General features: G+C 43.0%; 1 long non-coding RNA gene across 2 annotated transcripts; it reads right to left on the bottom strand.

Moving 5' to 3' along the window:
- Positions 1-551: 551 nt before the first annotated feature.
- Positions 552-18,573, bottom strand: LOC109552789 (uncharacterized). 2 transcript variants are annotated; one of them, XR_012325046.1, is made up of 4 exons: positions 18,443-18,573; positions 13,994-14,187; positions 10,646-11,033; positions 552-3,043 (listed from the first exon to the last, which is right to left on the bottom strand). It is a non-coding gene; the product is annotated as an uncharacterized lncRNA (long non-coding RNA). The 2 variants fall into 2 exon arrangements; XR_004529256.2 differs by lacking the exon at positions 10,646-11,033.
- Positions 18,574-19,485: the final 912 nt, after the last annotated feature.

Raw genomic sequence — 19,485 nt, 5'->3', positions numbered from 1 at the left:
CCCTGTGCTATACAGTAGAACCTTGTTGTTTATCCATCCCATATATAATAGTTAGCATCTGCTAATCCCAAACTCTGAATCCTTCCCTCCCTGACCTCCCCTCTCCCTTGGCAACCACAAGTCTGTTCTCTATGCCCATGAGTCTGTTTCGGTTTCGTAGATATGTTCATTTCTGTTGTATTTTACATGCAAAGGATCACCTTGAGAGGAGCTGTGACTTTTGACCTTTGGTGGAAATTATGCAACCAGCCCAAGGCAACTCTGCAGAGATGAAGTGGGTAAATACAGGACCTCTCCTCACTCCTGCTCTCTGACCTCCTACAGGGACTCCCCATTGGAGAAACCCAACTGGAAACCAGAAGAAAAGTGACCCTGTTAAAATAATCTGCACAGGTCTGACTCTGTGGCAGAGAACTTAGTGCAAAGGGTTGAAGAGCAAGGTGGAAGGGTGGAAATGGACGATATCTGGCACAGTGAACATGGCATGCACTCAACCATATAATTTCTTTTTTTAATATAAATTTTTTTTTATTTTTGGCTGTGTTGGGTCTTTGTTGCTGCCCACAGGCTTTCTCTAATTGCGGTGAGCGGGGGCTACTCTTCGTTGTGGTGCGCAGGCTTCTCATTGTGGTGGCTTCTCATGTTGCAGAGCACGGGCTCTAGGCACATGGGCTTCAGTGGTTGTGGCACGCGGGCTCAGTAGTTGTGGCTCGCAGGTTCTAGAGCACAGGCTCAGCAGTTGTGGCACACAGGCTTAGTTGAGCCGCGGCATGTGGGATCTTCCCAGACCAGGGCTCAAACCCACGTCCCCTGCATTGCCAGGCGGATTCTCAACCACTGCGCCACTAGGGAAGCCCCATATAATTTCTTATATCCCAATTTTTACTGCTAATTACCACATTAAGAAAATACCTAAAAAATAAAAAGAAAAGAAAAGAACTTATACTTTAGAAAATTATCCATTTTATTTTAGTTTGCTTCAGACATGATAAGGCTGAATAATAATAATAAATCAAATTTTCTCAACAAACACTTCAGTAAAGCATCCTTTGGGCACATTCTTATCCATTTAAAAATCAAGAAAAATATTTATGAAGATAATTAATTCATTGTGTTTTGGATGTGGTTATAGGCAGGGAGGATAAGGTAGCATAGGGAAGGACCATGGACAAAGAAAGTTTTGGAAATGCCTTTGAAGGGCCAGTATTACTATCATTTGCGGAAGGGGTGGTTATTTGATTTGGTTTTGCAACTGGATTGAAAGGATGGAAGCAACACTCAGCCTATGGGGTAGGTAATGAGTACATCATAACCTGCAATGGAACAGATTTGCCACTTCCTGATTCTGAAACACAATGGGAATCCGATCCTAGCTTTGAAAATATATCTTCACCCAGAAGTAGGTTACCATAAAGAAGGTATCCTTCAGCAAGTACTTATCGATCACACACTCAGTGCCAGGAACCATTCTGGGGGCTATTGGTATTACAATCTATAAGGCAAACATTGTCCCCACCATGATGAAAGCTTTGTTCAGACAAATCATGTGCAGAAGTCCATTATATTTACATAAAAGATAGAAGATGAATAAAGATAAGAGTAGAGATGCTCTAGCTTAATTAGGTGTAGGGAGCCTGGATCCCTCTCTGCTTCCCCATTTCTTCTGTTCTTTGGAACACAGTACATTGGTACGAAACCACTGTCCTTACAAACTTCACACCATATTACCATCTCAGGGTTAGGGGATAGCAGTGTCTACTGAAAGGATTAAGTTTCAGTAAATCCCAGAAAGATGTTTGCCAATCATTCTTGTTTTAAACTTTTAGAGAATTATTTATATTATTAAGTTTTTGAATAGTCTAGCTTTATCATCCATTCATCTATTCAATACATGAGTGCCTTCTCTACCTAAAACACTGAGGATAGTGTGTGAAGAGTTCTTGCCAGGAAGATAGGCTTTTAACACTTAATTACACAATCAATTATTTAATTACGATTGTGTTGAGTGCTATGAAGAGAAAGTACAGGATAGTTTGAAAGTGTGGTGCTGTGAAGATTTCCTTGAGGAAGTGACGTTCATACAGATCACTGGTTGATTACTAGGAATTAATTCGTCCAGGGATTGCAAGTTCAAATTTCTTCTGGGTGGCAGACAGGTAACACCAATGTGTGCGTCTGACTGAAAGAAATACGAGGGCCTTAGGCAGACTGGTGTATGTCTACTGGCCTTAAGGCATTCAAATTCAAGCTTTAAAAATCTCTGGGCTGAAAAAAAAAAAAAAAAAAAATCTCTGGGCTGGCCAAACAAAAGAGGTCTGCCTCCAGAGAAGGCCTCTTCACTCTTCTCAGGCACCGAGGCACTTAGCTGGCAGTTGGGAAGCAGGGGGCCGCTAGCTGCCTGGACCAGGGAAGCCACTGGCCAGGATGCTAAGTGTGCTGCACTGCCCGGTGCAACTCTTGTTGTTTTTTAAATCACAGTTTTATTCTTTTCCTTTTCAATAAATTTATTTATTTTATTTATTTATTTTTGGCTACATTGGGTCTTCGTTGCTACGCAGGGGCTTTTCTCTAGTTGCAGAGAGCGGGGGATACTCTTCGTTGTGGTTTGCGGACTTCTCATTGCCGTGGCTTCTCTTGTTGCAGAGCATGGGTTCTAGGGGCACAGGCTTCAGTAGTTGTGGCTTGCAGGCTTCAGTAGTTGTGGCTCACGGGCTCTAGAGCGCAGGCTCAGTAGTTGTGGTGCACGGGCTTAGTTGCTCAGAGGCATGTGGGATCTTCCTGGACCAGGGCTGGAACCCGTGTCCCCGGCATTGGCAGGCGGATTCTTAACCACTGTGCCACCAGAGGTCTGGCATGCTGCTTCGGCTCTCTGATTCAGGCAGGAGGAAGACAGGAGCAACGGCCCTGAGGCAGGAGGAGCCGTCTGTTTTGATGAGCCAGAAGACAGCAAACCTGATGGATGAAGGAGAGAGTTGGTCCAACCGGCAGGTGACAGGAGAAGAGCCATCGGCAGAAGAGGGCATCCCAAGTATCACTGGGTGCACTAAAGGGTTTTAAGCAGAGAAGTGAATTAATGAGACATAGTTTTAAAAGCTCACTGTGGGGAATTCCCTGGTGGACCAGTGGTTAGGACTCTGTGCTTTCACTGCCTAGGGCCCGGGTAGGGGAATTAAGATCCTGCAAGCCGAGCTACTCAGCCAACAGAAAGGAAAAGAAAAAAAATGTGGTGAAAAGCTCACGGGACAACAACATAGGAAAGGACTGGAAGCAGCAGTTAGGAAGCTGTTGTGGTGGTTCCCTGTCTCCCCCTTAGCTTTGCATCCACGTCATGTAAATGACTGTGCTTGTCTTCACGCAGTCCGACGCCTGTATTCCTCACTATAGATGACCAGGTTGGATGCTTCCTTCTTAGTTCCCAGTCTGACAAAGAAATCACAGATGTCTGTGCCCTGTAGTGGAATCTTCTATGTGCTGGCTAATATGGCCTTTGGTTCACTTACTGAAACCAAGATGGGTAAGACAGTCAAGCCTCAAGAAATTCACATGACTGGGGAGAGAGATACTTAAGCCAATGAACATTAAGTACGGTGGTACCAGCAATGCTAATATAAATCTGAAGTATTATGAGAGCATGAGCGCATGTAGCTAACCTGCCAGGGGTGAGGTTTCACTTGCAAATCGAAATACTGTTGCTGGATTGATCATTTGGTTTCGGATTCTAAACACAATTCTTCTTTCGAGATGATCTCATGCCGACTTTGTCAATTAACAGATATAAATGTATACGATTATTTGACTTCGTGTGTAAATAACTTGCATAGGTCGTGTGTCCATTCTCTTGGTGACGCCGTTCTTGGTTCTTGAAGAGACAAGAAAAAGGCAAGTGCTGTGAGTCAGCAAGTCTCCATCATGTTTATTTAAAGCTGAAAACTTGAAGTTGGGGAAAAAGTTGAGTAAGGCAGACACATTTGCTTCCTCTTCTTTTTTTAGTTTTTGTGGTACGCGGGCCTCTCACTGTTGCGGCCTCTCCTGTTGCGGAGCACAGGCTCCGGACGCGCAGGCCCAGCGGCCATGGCTCACGGGCCCAGCCGCTCCGCCGGCATGTGGCATCTTCCCGGACCGGGGCACGAACCTGTGTCCCTTGCATTGGCAGGCGGACTCCCAACCACTGCACCACCAGAGAAGCCCTGCTTCCTCTTTTAAAAAATGGAAATGACAAGCTCTTGCAACTTCATACTCAGCCTGACATGATGTATTTGTGTTTTTGTTGCTATTGTATAAGACAAATTGCGTGAGCCTTCTGATGTTAAAATTAACTCACTTTTTTTCCAATTTATTTATTCACTGGTATACTTAGGCTTAAAATTAATTTCTTGCCTCTTTTTCTCCCCTTACAACTTTGTGTAAAACATGTTCAAATGACATTAAGGCTACAAACAAAACACTGAGATTAAACGTCATTTCCTCAGTGAAAATTACCTTCTTTGACATAGTAATCTTTCGTTTTTATGATGTCTCTAAGTATAGATTCAAAACTCTCTAGGCTTGTATTAAGATTTTATTGTATAGGGCTTCCCTGGTGGTGCAGTGGTTAAGAATCCGTCTGCCAATGCAGGGGACACGGGTTCCCTGTTCTGGGAAGATCCCACATGCCGCCGAGCAACTAAGCCTGTGTGTCACAACTACCGAAGCCTGCGCGCCTAGAGCCCATGCTCCGCCACAAGAGAAGCCACTGCAATGAGAAGCCTGCGCACCACAACAAAGAGTAGCCCCCACTCGCCACAACTAGAGAAAGCCTGCACACAGCAATGAAGACCCAACGCAGCCAAAATAAATAAATAAATATTTTTTTAAAAGTACCTCATTATTAAAAAAAAAAAAGATTTCATTGTATAGCTATTTTGTCCTTGGATGACTGACACAAAATCTTGTGGTGGTGGAAATCAACTTTTATGCTGAGACCATTTAGTTCTGCTCATGATCAAGGGAAAGGCTGTATGTTACAATCCCTGGGAAGGAGGGATATTTCCAGTGCTCTGAATAGGGAACAGAAGACATGGAAGTTTCTTTAACACAAGGATTTGCACCCATGTTCCCATGAATAACAGTGCAGTACAGCTGCTGGATGGCAGATCAGTCCAGAAGTTCGCCATACAGGGTTGGTATCACCATGCCGACTGATTCATTTTCAGAATGTTGCTCCAATGTCTCAGACACAAGCCCAAACATCTCTTAAGCTGCTTTTTCCCTCCAAGTGACCAAACTAAAGGAAAATAAAATGACAGTTGTCATCAGCTCATTTTTTAGCCTGATTTATACCGTCCTAAGCAACCAGAGTACCTATATTAGGGCACATTGCAATGGTTGTCGTAACTTTGAAGAAACCAAATCTCTGAGCTTTTCAAGAAATGTGTGTCAATAGTTTGATGGTTAAAAGCATTAAAACCTAAAACTGAGAGGCAAAATACATCATCTCTCACTATCACCTTTTTGAGTCAGACAGTTGACAGTGTATAGAGTTAAAATGGTAATAGTAACTAGACACTACTTTGTACCATGTGGTAAGACCCTTAAACGTATTTCATTTAATTTGCAACCATAAACGATAATATAAGGGCACTACGTTTTTGGGTTTTTTTGTTTTTTTAATTTATTTTATTTTTTTATTTTTGGCTCTGTTGGGTCTTCGTTTCTCTGCGAGGGCTTTCTCTAGTTGTGGCAAGCAGGGGCTACTCTTCATCGCGGTGCGCGGGCCTCTCACTATCGCAGCTTCTCCTGTTGCGGAGCACAGGCTCCAGACGCGCAGGCTCAGTAGTTGTGGCTCACGGGCCTAGTTGCTCCGCGGCATGTGGGACCTTCCCAGACCAGGGCTCAAACCCGTGTCCCCTGCATTGGCAGGCAGATTCTCAACCACTGCGCCACCAGATAAGCCCCCTGGCAGGAGTTCTTTAGACCCAACCAAGTTGTCAATTACTTGCCGCGCAGTCTTAACTTGGATGTTTGGTGGTTGTCTGGGTGGATCTTTTCAAGTCCAAAGAGATAGTGCAATAGGAGAATGAGAAAGACTGAGGGGGAAAAGCCTTGGCCTCAGTGCGCTTCTTCACGGCCAGAGAACTGGTCTCTGCCAGGTCCTGCAGGCGACGTCAGCTGCCCCTTAACGGGCTACTTGAATCTCCATGGCTCAGGGTAAGTCCCAGGCACCCTTCAGAGGGGAGCCATAGCCCAATAGGTGGATCGAGATTATGGCCTTGGAGGCCCCGCATTGGGTGCCAGAAAAGATGTTGCAGGAAAGAGAGTGGGGCGCGAGAGGATGGTCACATCCCAAGTCATGTCTGAGTCCCTGGGATGGCCGCCCAGTGTGGGTTCTTGGCTTCGTGCAGGCAAGGATTCAAGAGCAAGACATAGTAAAGTGAAAGGTTTATTCAGGGAGATACACACTCCATAGAGTGTGGGCCATCTTGCTAGGCAAGAGGCTGGGGACTACGTTTTGATGTTAAGCATGTTTTTGCTTCACTGATACTAAAAGCTATTATTAATTCTTTAGTTTAGCACAGTGTCTATAATATAGGAAGCATTCAATGTATTCATTTATTCAAACAAGTATTCCTGAATGATTGCCTTGAAAGTGTCTTTCAACTGATAGTTCTTCTGATATGGCTATTTAAATGTCTCTAAAGCAAAAAGCAAATTTGGAGAAGCACTATAGCAAGATGAACGTTCCCCTTCCTGCTCTTAGAGGCTTACACATTTATATGACATTAGGAAAGTAAATCATGGGAGGCAGCTGTGGTGCAGTGGAAAGAACCAGAAACACTAGCTTTGAATGCCCCACCTACCTCCTCCTCTAGAGTCCTAGCCAGCAGCTGATTTGGACACAGGAGAGTGCGACAAGAGCATGTCCCCCTCCCCCCCAGGAAGATGTAGACAGATGCTAGGGTCACATTCCAGTGGACTGAGGTTGAGGGCAGAGTTGCAGACCCAGATGGTCATGTGGATGTCTGTGCAGAGGTGACTCAGGACAGCCAGGTGTTCGGAGCTCACCACAGACACACCAGGTGCAAGCTGGGGAGGGCCAAGGCTGCCAGGGTATTCCGTGCTCTGGAAAGACTTAGATCCATTTCTCTCTGAGCCTGGGCAGCTAAACTGGTAAAGTTCAAACTCCTTAGCTTGACACCAAAGTGCTCTCAGGATCTCACTCTAGCAGAACTTACTTCTCACCACCTTCAGACGTGTGCTCTCTGTCACAACTGAACAGCTAATCTATGGCTCCGGAAAATGCCCAGTATTTTCCTAGGGCTGTGCCTAGCCCCCGCTATTCCTACTACCTGGGGCACCCCATCTCTACCCACTCCCCAGGACTTGTCCAAATCTTCCTCACCTCCTTCAGAACCCAGCGCCAAGAGCATCCCCTCCAGAGGACACTCCCTGACCCTCCCCTTCACTCCGGACCCAAGTCAGACATTAACTGACTGTCCTCAGAAAGCTCACGACACTTTGTATTTCACATTTGCTTCTTGCTACTTTGACTTATTTGTATCTGTGGCTTAATCTCCTTTACTAAAATAGAAGCCCTCGGGAGAGGATTTACGTCTTGAACATTTTCGTACTCACCCCAGTAACTGGGCTCGGTGCTTTAAATGAAGCCATTACCCAATAAACACCTATTGAGTTGATTGCTCTCTATATTGCTGCCTTGCCCGTTATGCTGAGTGAATAAATAATCATAATTTAATGCTTCATTATAGGGACACAATTTATTGGAGAAGAATAACAAAAGTGGAGAAAGCAGACCATTACTACGAAGTATAAATGGTGACATGTGTGTTTAAATTGATACAAAAATATGTCCCCAAATAATATTGCTCTTAGTGAAAGGTAACAATATATCTATTTATTATTAACTACACAGCACAGATTTTCTGACAATCTCAAAGGAATACGAGGAATGAGGGGAACAGAGGGCTTGAAGACAGTAGTTTCAGACTTCCCCTGGGAGTGAGCGTGCTGAGAAGCAAGAAAGCCTGATTCCCTCCTGCAGTGGGATTGTGTCGTTATTATCTATCTTATCATGAAGTGCATTGTTTTGTGACTTCAGTCATTCCTGCTTTACTGAGAGCAAATGAGTGAGAGATTATGAGGAGGACTGCTGCCTACTTTATCCTCTCCTGGGGCCTCCACCAGCCACAATGGAGACTCTCCCTTCCCGCTGAGGCATTAGCCAACCAGCTCAGGCTGCTCTGACACGCTTCCTTCTTTCAAGGGAAACACTAAGGCCAAGGGATGTTCCAGTGCAGGTCAGGAGGAATTCAGCATGTCATCAACCTAGCTAATCACGAGCTCTAACTAGTTGGTTCCATTTATCTGGTTTTTGTGTTTGGGATAAAGTATCTTGTTGGACTGCAAGACTGGTTTTCATTCTGGAAATGAACATTTAGTTCTCATCTGGTGTGTCGTCAAAGTCCCCATGGCTGTTGCCCTCGGGAGTGATGCGTGCCCTTGAGAGGCTGTATCCTGCTGCACAGGTAATGCTGGCTCCCATAGCTACCAAAACTCCCAGAGGCTGAGAACGTGGAGCCTTCACACTGAAGCTACAGAGAGACCAGGGCAGCGCTAGAAATTTTCAAGTCCCTTCAGGAGCTTACATTCTATGACTCAAACAACACAGCAGTGAAAGAGATTGTCTTTGGAAGGACCTGTGTCAGTTGGCCCTGGCTGACTGTGACGACCTTGAAGGAGGGGTGAACAGACCTTCATTACTTTACGTTAGGAAAACTTTGCCTTCTGAGTAAAGGCCAGGGATTCAAAGTATAAATGGAAACACAGGCAATTTAAATGAGATGATCTAAAGTATAAGTTTAACTGAATTAGGTAAATCAAATCATGTACTTTCATTCTAAAAGTCTATTTCCATTCAATCCAATTACTTTCCTCTATGACTTTGGCTTTAAATGGATGTCAGAAATGATTACTTTGGGTTCCTGCTCTCCCACTCCTGCCCCCTCAGCTTTCATGGTAAAGGTGCAGCGGTTAAGTGATTGCAGCTGATAAATGCAAGTGTCTCCCGTTCAACACAGGGCCAGACACTAGCTCTCATGAAAGTTATTAACCTTGCTTATGAATGGACATAAACATATGTGGCAAGATGGTGGTTTCACAGCTTCAACTGGCTCTGTGGACATAGATTTGCTCTAGACTAAAGTCCCAAATCAGTCAAATGTAAGCTAACTGCAAAAACATCACAGTTGTTACGTGTATTGGGCTTTATAGAGATAAAATTTATAGAGATTCAATTCTCTCAAGATTTGAGGTTAGAGATTTTATGAAGCACCTGGAAGCTTTGAAAAATACGATGCTCAGGCCCTACCTTACATAGAATCAGACTCTCTCCCATGATGTGGCCTGGGTGTTGTAATTCCTCAAAACTCCCTAAATGACTCTAATAAGCAGTGAGAGTTGAACTTGATACAGTTCAAGCTGTAGCACAAAATGCAGACTGAAGAGGTGTTATGTGCAGAAAGCAGAAAAAAGAACAATTTAAGTTATTATTAACAGACTAACAGAATTAAGAGAACTAATCTCCTAATTAACTAAACTGACCTCTATCGTAGGCACTTCAAATAAATTCCTAAATGTCCAAGTTCCCAAGTGGCCATTTTGGGGACAAAAAGAGAGCTAAGCATTTTATTTGTGCAGACCATGTGATGTAGTACCGTAGAGCAAAGGGACTTCTTAAGGTCACTTTTCTGAAGATAGCTTGGACTGAAAGACAGGGAAGCCTGGCAGGAAAGGAGGGGGGGGCACTATTGACTCAAGGTGGTACCAGTAGCAGAGCTGCCCTGCTCCCTCATCACACACAGGAGGGGTGGGGCTTTCTGGGCCCGCATTTCGTGAAATTTCTTCACGAGTTCACAGGGAAGAAATGGGCCTTTCCTTAGCCCTGCAGGAGTAAATTCTCTAAAGAGCTTAGTGAGGACTTTTACACCAAGAAGACATTATTCCTTTATCCAGCATCCTCCTTCCATTGTCTGCAGGGTCCAACTAACCAGCAGGAATTAGAACACTTTATTGACATGACCAAGGCCGTCCCTTCACCTGGGATGACTCCACTTTTGGAAGCTCCCCTGTGTCCAGCTTGGTTATGGTCCTTGCTGAGAGCTTCATTAGCTTCCAGGAAAGGATTGAATCACACCCATAGCATGGAGCTGAACAGTTACTATTATTTTTTATTTCCGGGGAACTGTATTTTAAAGTTAATCTTATTGCCACAACTATAAAACCGATTTTGAGAAATGATGGGATATCTGAAAGTTAACTAAAGTTAGTGATGTGCGTATAACATCTCATATTAGGACATTTTCCTGAGTAACTCAAACTTTACTACATAGTCCTGCCAGATGGGAAATGGGCCCTATTCCTGCGCAAGGTCCAGAAGACGGTGGTTCTCAGACTCTAAGACACATTATAATCATCTGTTGGATTTGAATTTGCCTTTGAAAGCCACACTCCAGATGCCTCTAAAGTAGTAGACAGTCCTCAGACCCCAAATGCGGGAGATGAGTACAGGGACCCTGTTTGTGTCTGTGCGTGTGCGTGTGTGTGTTTTTAATAAATTTTTATTTAACATATTTTATCTTTATTTATTTACGTTTTTGGCTGCGTTGGGTCTTCGTGGCTGCATGCAGGCTTCCTCTAGTTGTGGCGAGCGGGGGCTACTCTTCATTGTGGTGCGCGGGCTTCTCATTGCGCTGGCTTCTCTTGTTGCAGAGCACAGGCTCTAGGTGTGCAGACTTCAGTAGTTGTGGCACTGGGCTCAGTAGTTGTGGCTTGTGGGCTCTAGAGCACAGGCTCAACAGTTGTGGAGCACGGGTTTAGTTGCTCTGCAGCTTGTGGGATCTTCCCGGACGAGGGATCGAACCTGTGTCCCCTGCATTGGCAGGCGGATTCTTAACCACTGTACCACCAGGGAACTCCTGTTTGTGTGTTTTGAACACAGGACAATGATCACAGTATCAGTTACCTCTGACAATGGTCTCCTGAAAATGAATAGGATTCTCTTAATCCGGGCCTTATTATTCATGTTAACAATGTGAATGTGTTTCTGAGGCATTACAGCCCAGCGTAAGCCTCTAAAGAAAATAGTAAGAAAACCATTACCTTTAACTGAGGAATACCCATGAGGCCCTTTCATCACCACTGTAAAATCCTTTCTCTATGTTCCAACTCCTTGCCTTCCCCCAAACAAGGATTCTACGTCAACCTCCTGGGTTATATGATAGGGAGGTGTAGCAATATCTTGTGCTGTTACCATTTGGATCTCTAACTGTTTCATTAACTTACATATGGATCTGGGCTTCCCTGCTGGCGCAGTGGTTGAGAGTCCACCTGCCAAAGCAGGGGACACGAGTTCATGCCCCGGTCTGGAAGATCCCACGTGCCGCGGAGCGGCTGGGCCCATGAGCCACGGCCGCTGAGCCTGCACGTCCGGAGCCTGTGCTCCGCAACAGGAGAGGCCACAACAATGAGAGGCCCGCGTACCGCAAAAAAAAAAAAAAAAAAAAAAAAAAAAAAACCCTGGCTCTACATATGGGTCACAAGCATATTGGTTAGACATTTTATAATTTGCATTTTAAAAACGTGTCTACACACAAACCAGTTTAACTTACTGGAGATTATTATTTTTACTGTTGTTATTATCATGATTTACTTTAAATGTTGGTTTTATGAAGAAAAGAGGAGTGCAGTTTTTGGTGGCTTGAACATAGGGACACTAATATAAATATTTGTGGATTGATTGCTTGTCAAGTAAGAGATTTGACTAAATGTTTCACCTGACATCTGAAGAAACTTGATAGAGACCAGCAGACTGCAGATGAAGTTTAGGACCCAATTGTAGAAAACGTCAGAGAGGTGAAGAAAAAATAGTGCTGGTGAAAAAAAGGTTCATAAAGGAAACAGTTATCTGTGACATAGACAGACACAAATGGGATGCCAAGGGTGTTCCATAAACAAAGAAGGCTGCTTTTCATAATGAAGAGGGAATAGAATGGGGTCGGTGAAAGCCACCCAAGGTCACTGGTAGGATAGGAGGAAGACCTCTTTTCTCAGCAGATCCCTGACCTGGGGGAAATAGGTTTGGAAAGATAAAGAAATAGAGAGAGAGTAGAGACAGAAACAGAGAAAGACAGAGACAGAGACAGAGAAGGTTGGTAGATAAAATAAGCCTTCTCTAGAGATATAGCTAAATTTATTGAGCCCTTACTATGGAAACCAACAGTCTTATGATGCAGGAACTAATTCTGTCTGTACTTTAAGATAAGGCACAAAAAGTTTAAGTAATTTGCCCAAAGTCCCACTGAGCTGAGATCCTAATACACAAGGAAATCTGACTCTAGAAACTGTGTGCTTAATGACCCTGCTTTAGAACTGAAGGAAAGATAGCTCACAATATAGGAAGGCCCTACTTTACGTACATCTTACTGTACCTGGCTATCAAATTCATAATCACACCAAGGGCACAAATAAATGGAGAATTAGAAATAGTGATAGGCTGGTAGGATCTAGCAGCTAATAATTACATAAAACAAAGTAAAACAAGGTAAGAAGACTGCTTACCACATCCCAATCATTTAACATGAGAAGATATCTAAACAAGAAATTATGACGCTTTGTTAACCCAGCCATCACCAAGAGAATTAAAACTGGCCCAATCTCTGTACGCCTAAATGTTCTCTATATTTACAACAAATGGATGTTAACTGACCTTGCTCTTTCATTCTAAATAAGTTATCCAAAAAAAAAAAATAATAAGTTATCCATGGCGGTTGCTTTATCTGATTTTTTTTTCCTTAACATTTTATTATAGAAGTTTTCCAACATCCAGCAAAATGGAAAATTTTCAGTGAACCCACAGTATACTCAGCACCTAGATTTCAGTGCTGATTTATCCAGCGTCTACCTTAGGAACAGTCTTCTTGATTGATATTCACGTCATCTCTGAGTTATCTCACCATGCCCAGCATGATGCTTGTTATTAGTTAAGTCATTTGGATGGGTGCTATCATCCACTATGCCTTAGGCAGGGATAAGTGATGAGCAACTAATCAAGGGAAGAATCCAGAGAAGCAGAAAGGAGTCCTTTGTATGCTGTGCATGTTATTACTGGTAGATTTTCCACACATAGCTGTGATCAACAATCACCCGACCATAAAAGTTTTGAAAAGATATCAAGGTTATAACACTTGCGTATCAAGCTAAGATTTCTTAGAATTCTGTCTCCCTTAATATCACTCTTTCCCTTGCTTTTCACCCATGTTGTTAATGGAATGGGATAGAACTCATACGATACGTAAAGGGATGTTTACTCTCACAGGCATTGGCCAAGTAATCCCAAATGCCCTCGAACTTCTGTTTCGACAATACTATCCCCTGTACCAGTCATTTGAACTTGGAGGCCACATTTATAGACACCTCAACCTTTCTCTCTTTAGAAAACCAACATCACCAACCTCACTGAAATACCTGGACATATAGCAAGGAAGACACACACCATGAACAACAGCTGTGACAACATTGCTTGCCCTTCAAAACGATTATTGGTTGGGTATAAATATGGATTGTTAAGGGTTGAACTGTGTCTCCCCCGAAAAGATGTGTTAAAGCCCTAACCCCCAGTATCTCAGAATATGTCTTATTTGAAAATAGGGGCTTTGTAGATATAAACAGTTAAGATGAAGAATTCCCTGGTTGTCCAGTGGTTAGGACTCCATGCTTCCACTGCAGAGGGCAAGGATTTGATCCCTGGTCAGGGAACTAAGATTCTGCATGCCACACAGTACGGCCAAAAAAAAAAGGTGGCAGTAAACAATTAAGATAAGGTCATTAAAGTGAGCCCCAATCCAATATGGCGACCTTGTAAAAAGGGAAAATTTGGACATAGACAGACATGCAGACAGGGAGAATGCTGTGTGAAGGAAGCGAGGCATCAGCAAACTACCTGAAGCTAGGAGAGAGGCATGGAACAGATTGTCCTCACAGCTCTCAGAAGGAACCAACCCTGCCAACACCTTGAACTTCTAACCTCCGGAACTGTAAGACGATATATTTCTCTTGAGCCATCCCGTTTGCAGTACTTTGTTAACGGTAGCAGGAACTCGGAGACGATTGCCTTTGAAGATACGGTATACAGGGCTAGAAGCAGTGGTGAGAAAAATAATTGATTAGAGAAAATCTAATTATACAAATTTCCTTCCAACTGATATACCAGCATTCTGAAGATCTCCTTTAACAGGTAAAATGTTTAAAAATATATTTTAAAGTGAGTTTTAGAGACCATATGTGATCATTGTTTTGTTACCACTTTGGCATTTGATTTCGGCTTATTTCTGTCTTATTGGAACATGTGAATGTCCAATGTTTTTCATGCGGATAAAAGAGTAAGTCCCACAAAATACAAGTATGTAATAGGTGAGTATATCTGGGTAAGAAATTCTGCATTCTTTCTTGTCAACTCAGCAATGTCAGTATTCTGTTCTTCTTACGGCATATGCTTAGGAAAGTAGAAAGTAAGAGAGTAGATATATTTTTAATACATAATTCTTCACCAAAATTTTCAGAGGATAGTAGAATTTAATTTCCATTTTTCCCTACCCCTAGCCTAGAAATCAAGTAAAAGGGAGCAATTCCTATTCTCCCAGAACTGCAATGTCCAATTCTTCAAAACTATAAGGCCTCCTGGATTTTCATCACTGCCAACTCTTTCAGAGGAATCACAGTCCCTCAAGGATGGCCCGATACTTTGGGTTCTTATTCCTTTCACCAAAACTAATTGCTGCACAACCTCCTTCCTTTTAATTCCTGTATGCCCCAGCCCTCAAATACTGGAAGTTCACTAAAGTCATCCAGTTGGTGAAACAGGAAGTGGCTCTAACTCCATGGGGCATCCTAAGATGGCCAGATTTTTGACTGTGGCCCAGCCAGCAGAGAAGCAGGTCACTGCCAGTGCTGGTGTTCTGGCCACCATCACAGTGAGGACACATCCTTGGGACGGTCAGAGCCTCTGGTCCTCAGAGCCAAGACTACATCACACGCTTATAGGGAGCCCTTCCTCACCAAATGGATGTAAACTGGGTCAGAATTCACTGAGCTTCTGTTGACTTTTCTATAGCAGTAAAGATAATTCCAGTAATTATTTACCTTTACTTATGTCTTTCTTGAGTGTATACAAAAGTATATTCCATTTATGTGTATGTATATATACACATATTCTTTTTTTTTCTTGCCACAACCGCACAGCTTGCTGGATCTTAGTTCCCCGACCAGGCGTCAAACTCGGGCCCCGGCAGTGAAAACACTGAGTCTTAACCGCTGGACCGCCAGGGAATTCACACACATGCTCTACCTTTAAAAATGTGTTGAACATTTTGCTTTTGATTTCCATGTGATTGTTATCAATAGGTTAATATATAGTTATTAAGCCATGTATGCAACACAGGGCTAGGCATTGGTAAGGAATCTAAAAGAAGAATAAGGAACGATCTCTGCCCTAAAGGTAACTTTAATTAATTGAATTTAGTTAATTTAAAGTTAATTAATTGGATTCACTGAATAAACAAACCTAAGGCTCCTATCACACTTGAAGTACAATTATTGCCAAAATCTATGGTAAGTACTGTATAGAAGTATTTAGCTGCAAGTATAATACGAGGCAAAGGAAAGAAGTTGGCTTGACTCCAACAGCCAGTATACGTTCTCTCAAGGACATGGATGTGAGCTGCTTTAAAAGAGAAAATTACAGGGCTTCCCTGGTGGTGCAGTGGTTGAGAGTCCACCTGCCGATGCAGGGACATGGGTTCGTGCCCCGGTCCGGGAAGATCCCACATGCCGCGGAGCGGCTGGGCCCGTGAGCCATGGCTGCTGAGCCTGCGCGTCCGGAGCCTGTGCTCTGCAACGGGAGAGGCCACAACAGTGAGAGGCCCGCGTACCACAAAAAAAAAAAAAAAAAGAAAATTACAAAGGTAGGCTGAGGGGTGGGGTCCTACGTATTAGATTGTGCAGAACACAGAACACGGAAACAAAGCCATGAAAATGGGACTAGGCATGATCTGGGTTGGGGGAATTAATGCATCTGATCCAAGAAGGCTGTAGATCTGAATGAAGGCAAGAGGGAACAGGTACCTCCCCAACACGTGTTTTTCTCTCTTCCTTTTATTCTTTGTGTTCCTTCTTTCCAATATTGATTGAAAGCCTGTTAGGTACCTGGCGCTCTTCTAGGTACCAAGGGGAGGAGACAACACCTACTGTTTGTTTTTTTGTGGTACGCAGGCCTCTCACTGCTGTGGCCTCTCCCGTTGCGGAGCACAGGTTCTGGACGCGCAGGCTCAGTGGCCATGGCTCACGGGCCTAGCCGCTCCGCGGCATGTAGGATCTTCCCGGACCGGGGCACGAACCCATGTCCCCTGCATTGGCAGGCGGACTCTCAACCACTGCGCCATCAGGGAAGCCCCTATAGTGTAAGTTTTATAGGATGCATTTATGTGGTCCAAAGTCACTCATGTGTATAGTAACATGAGTGCCCCTCTGATGTAGGACTGGCTTTGAGGCATGTCCTCTCCAACCACCTATACACACACACACAAACACACATACACCGTGCGTGCCAAATCCTCCAGCTTCTGTAAAAAGAGTGTAACCTATACAGAAAGAGTGTATAGCACTGGAAATAAGTGGGTATGAGTATGAAACAAATTTTCATATATAAAGAGTGGATTACTCCAGTCTTTATAGAAAATAGTACAAAATTGTTATTTTCTGAAGAAGCAATTGAAGATCATGCAGCCAAGAAATGTGAAAAAAGGAATATTATAAAGTTGTGTCAGGCTAATAAAAATATTGTGTTGTTTTTATAGATTTTTGTAATATATATGGCATTTGCCAGTTTTTTTTAATTTGTAATCCTTAGTATTTCTTTTCTCATTATAAATAGATATTCACTTTTGTACCTAATTTTTTATTTCTAATCTGTATTCTTTTTCTTAAAGAGCTTTTGCCAAATTGTATAGGCCCTCAAAATACTTGCAAAGAAACTAAATACTTTAACAAGTCAGACTAGCCTTGCAGCCTCTCAGATCTACCGGGCCTACGCATACAGTGTCAGAATCAGAAGTTACAGTGGAGAATCTGACCAGTGGTAATTTCCACTAAGAGTAGGTCTTTTTTTTTTTTTTTTCTCTTAATGACTTATCCATGTTGAACATTTTGATGCCATGAAAACATTGAGAAATTCCCCTTTCCACACCCCCAAACCTCCACTCCAGTAGTTTTCCTTTTCACACATACCTCTTCATTTCCTGATTCTGGTCTGGGCTTGAAGCAAAGGTACCTGAATCCAGCCAGAAAAGCTATTATTACGATCGTTTTGGCCTAACAGGGGCAGGAAATACCAATAACCTTATGTGAGCTATTCCTCAATGAAGAGCCAACCTGAATGCATAATGTGAGGTCCTTGCATAATTCAGATGATGCTTAGATAAGGTCCGGACAACTGGAAACACCTTTCCTTCTAATCCTTGGAGGCCACTGGGTAGGTAGGGCTCCCCCACAATGAAATGCTGAAATAAGACACTGTAATAACATTTTTTTTTAAATGCAAGCCCCTGAGAAACAACAAATAACTTTTCTGTTGGGAATATTGTACCAAATACTAACTTAACTGTCAAACAGATAGAAAGAAAACATAAGATTGCCAACAAAACCACAGAAGATGAGGTCTTATTCCTTGAGAAGAAAGGATTATTCAAGTCACTGTTCAGTCCTTGCACAATTATATATGTTCACTTCAATCAGACCCCAAGGTAAAACGAAATGGAGTTCCTTTCCCTGGTGCTTTATAAGGAAGAAATAAAGAAAAGGAGAGAGAGAGAGTAAGAGAGAGAGCTTCTCGAGGCAGACTGCCTGATCCTCCCACAAAGACCATAAGCCAATTTATAAAACACGTCAAGCACATACAGCATCCGATGATATTCTATGTCACCTACAAATCGGCATCTGCCATCGGCACTTGCCATCTACCTCTACAAGGATTAAATTATAAGCATCTGCAGCTGCTGACCTTCACCACCCCCTGAGGCACTCTGTGCTCTGGGAAAAACTGACAGAACAGGTCTTCAGATAGTTAGATATTTTCAGAAGAAGACTTTATGAGCCAATTCTTGCATCTCCTCGTATCTAGAAAAGCACTAAAATCCTTCATGGTGACGTCTGCTCCTCATGACTAACACTAACCTTCTGCAAAAAATATGTGTTTGATTGCATGCACTCCCCTTCACCACAATCACATATACACTGACCTTCCCCTCTAGCTCTTTGGAGCAATTTCTCAGAACTATCTGAAATGCTATCTCCCAGGCTATAGTCCTCATTTTGCCTCAAATAAAACTTAACTCACCATTCTCATGCTGCAAAATTTTTTTCAGTCGATATGTGCATCTTTCTTTCAGTGAAACATGATACTAACAAACTGATGTTACCAATATCTGAGTTATAAAGTTTGATACTGAATCCTCCTCTTCAAGTGTACATGAAATCCCTAAACTTGGGTGTTTATGATAATCACTCTCTTACTTCCACCTTGGGCACTTTTGAAATTGTTATTGTTTTGCAGTCATTGTTTTGCAGTCCTGTTTACTGTGCTGGGAATAGCATTCAAAAGAAACAAAAAAGAAACAAACATTTCAGCATTTGTATTGCCTTGCTGTGACCTGCCTGATGAGTCACCCTTGGTCTACCACCCCATGGTTTCCCAGCACTGCCACAAGGCTGTTTTTCCCCAATAATTGGAGAACCCTGTTTACACTGATTCAAATACATGTCTGGGCAGGGCTGTTTCAGGTAAGAGAGCTAAGGCAAGGCCTGTAGGTAGCTAGCCCTCTCCCTAAAGCTTGGATGGTAGGAGAGGGTATGAAATGAGATTTTCAAAACAACTCCCTTTGCAGAAAACCTGAGGTTTTACTTTTTCTTTGAATAGTTGGTTCTGAGCATAATTCCATGACTTTTAACTGCTTGGCTCCCAAATATTTTATGACCATTGAGGATAGTCACAAAACAGAGACAGTGGGACTAGGCAGAAGGACGCTTGATGACTAGAAGAGACCCAGCTACTGTACATCTTCATGCAGAATAAGAGCTCAGGTCTGTGTCTGTCAGTAGACAATTAAATAAATGAATGAACACACTGTGGAATGAGCAGAAATAGAATACGTAGCTAAACTTTATGGGGAATGAATGACACTCTGCCAATCCCAGAGGCTCACTTAGGCAAGAGCCTGCTGATCCTAATGGCATCATGGCTGGATGAGTTTCCTGACACTGATCAAGCCCCAGCATAACAACTGAAGTCAGAGGTTAAAGATGAGACCCTTCTTCACTGTATTATTGTTAAATCAATATGCATATCGCTGACCCTCAATTCTAGTGAAATCTCTATTATCT

This window comes from Tursiops truncatus, chromosome 12 (genome assembly GCF_011762595.2).
Source record: "Tursiops truncatus isolate mTurTru1 chromosome 12, mTurTru1.mat.Y, whole genome shotgun sequence".
Lineage (NCBI taxonomy): Eukaryota > Metazoa > Chordata > Mammalia > Artiodactyla > Delphinidae > Tursiops > Tursiops truncatus.
This window is presented reverse-complemented; position numbering and strand designations above follow the sequence as displayed.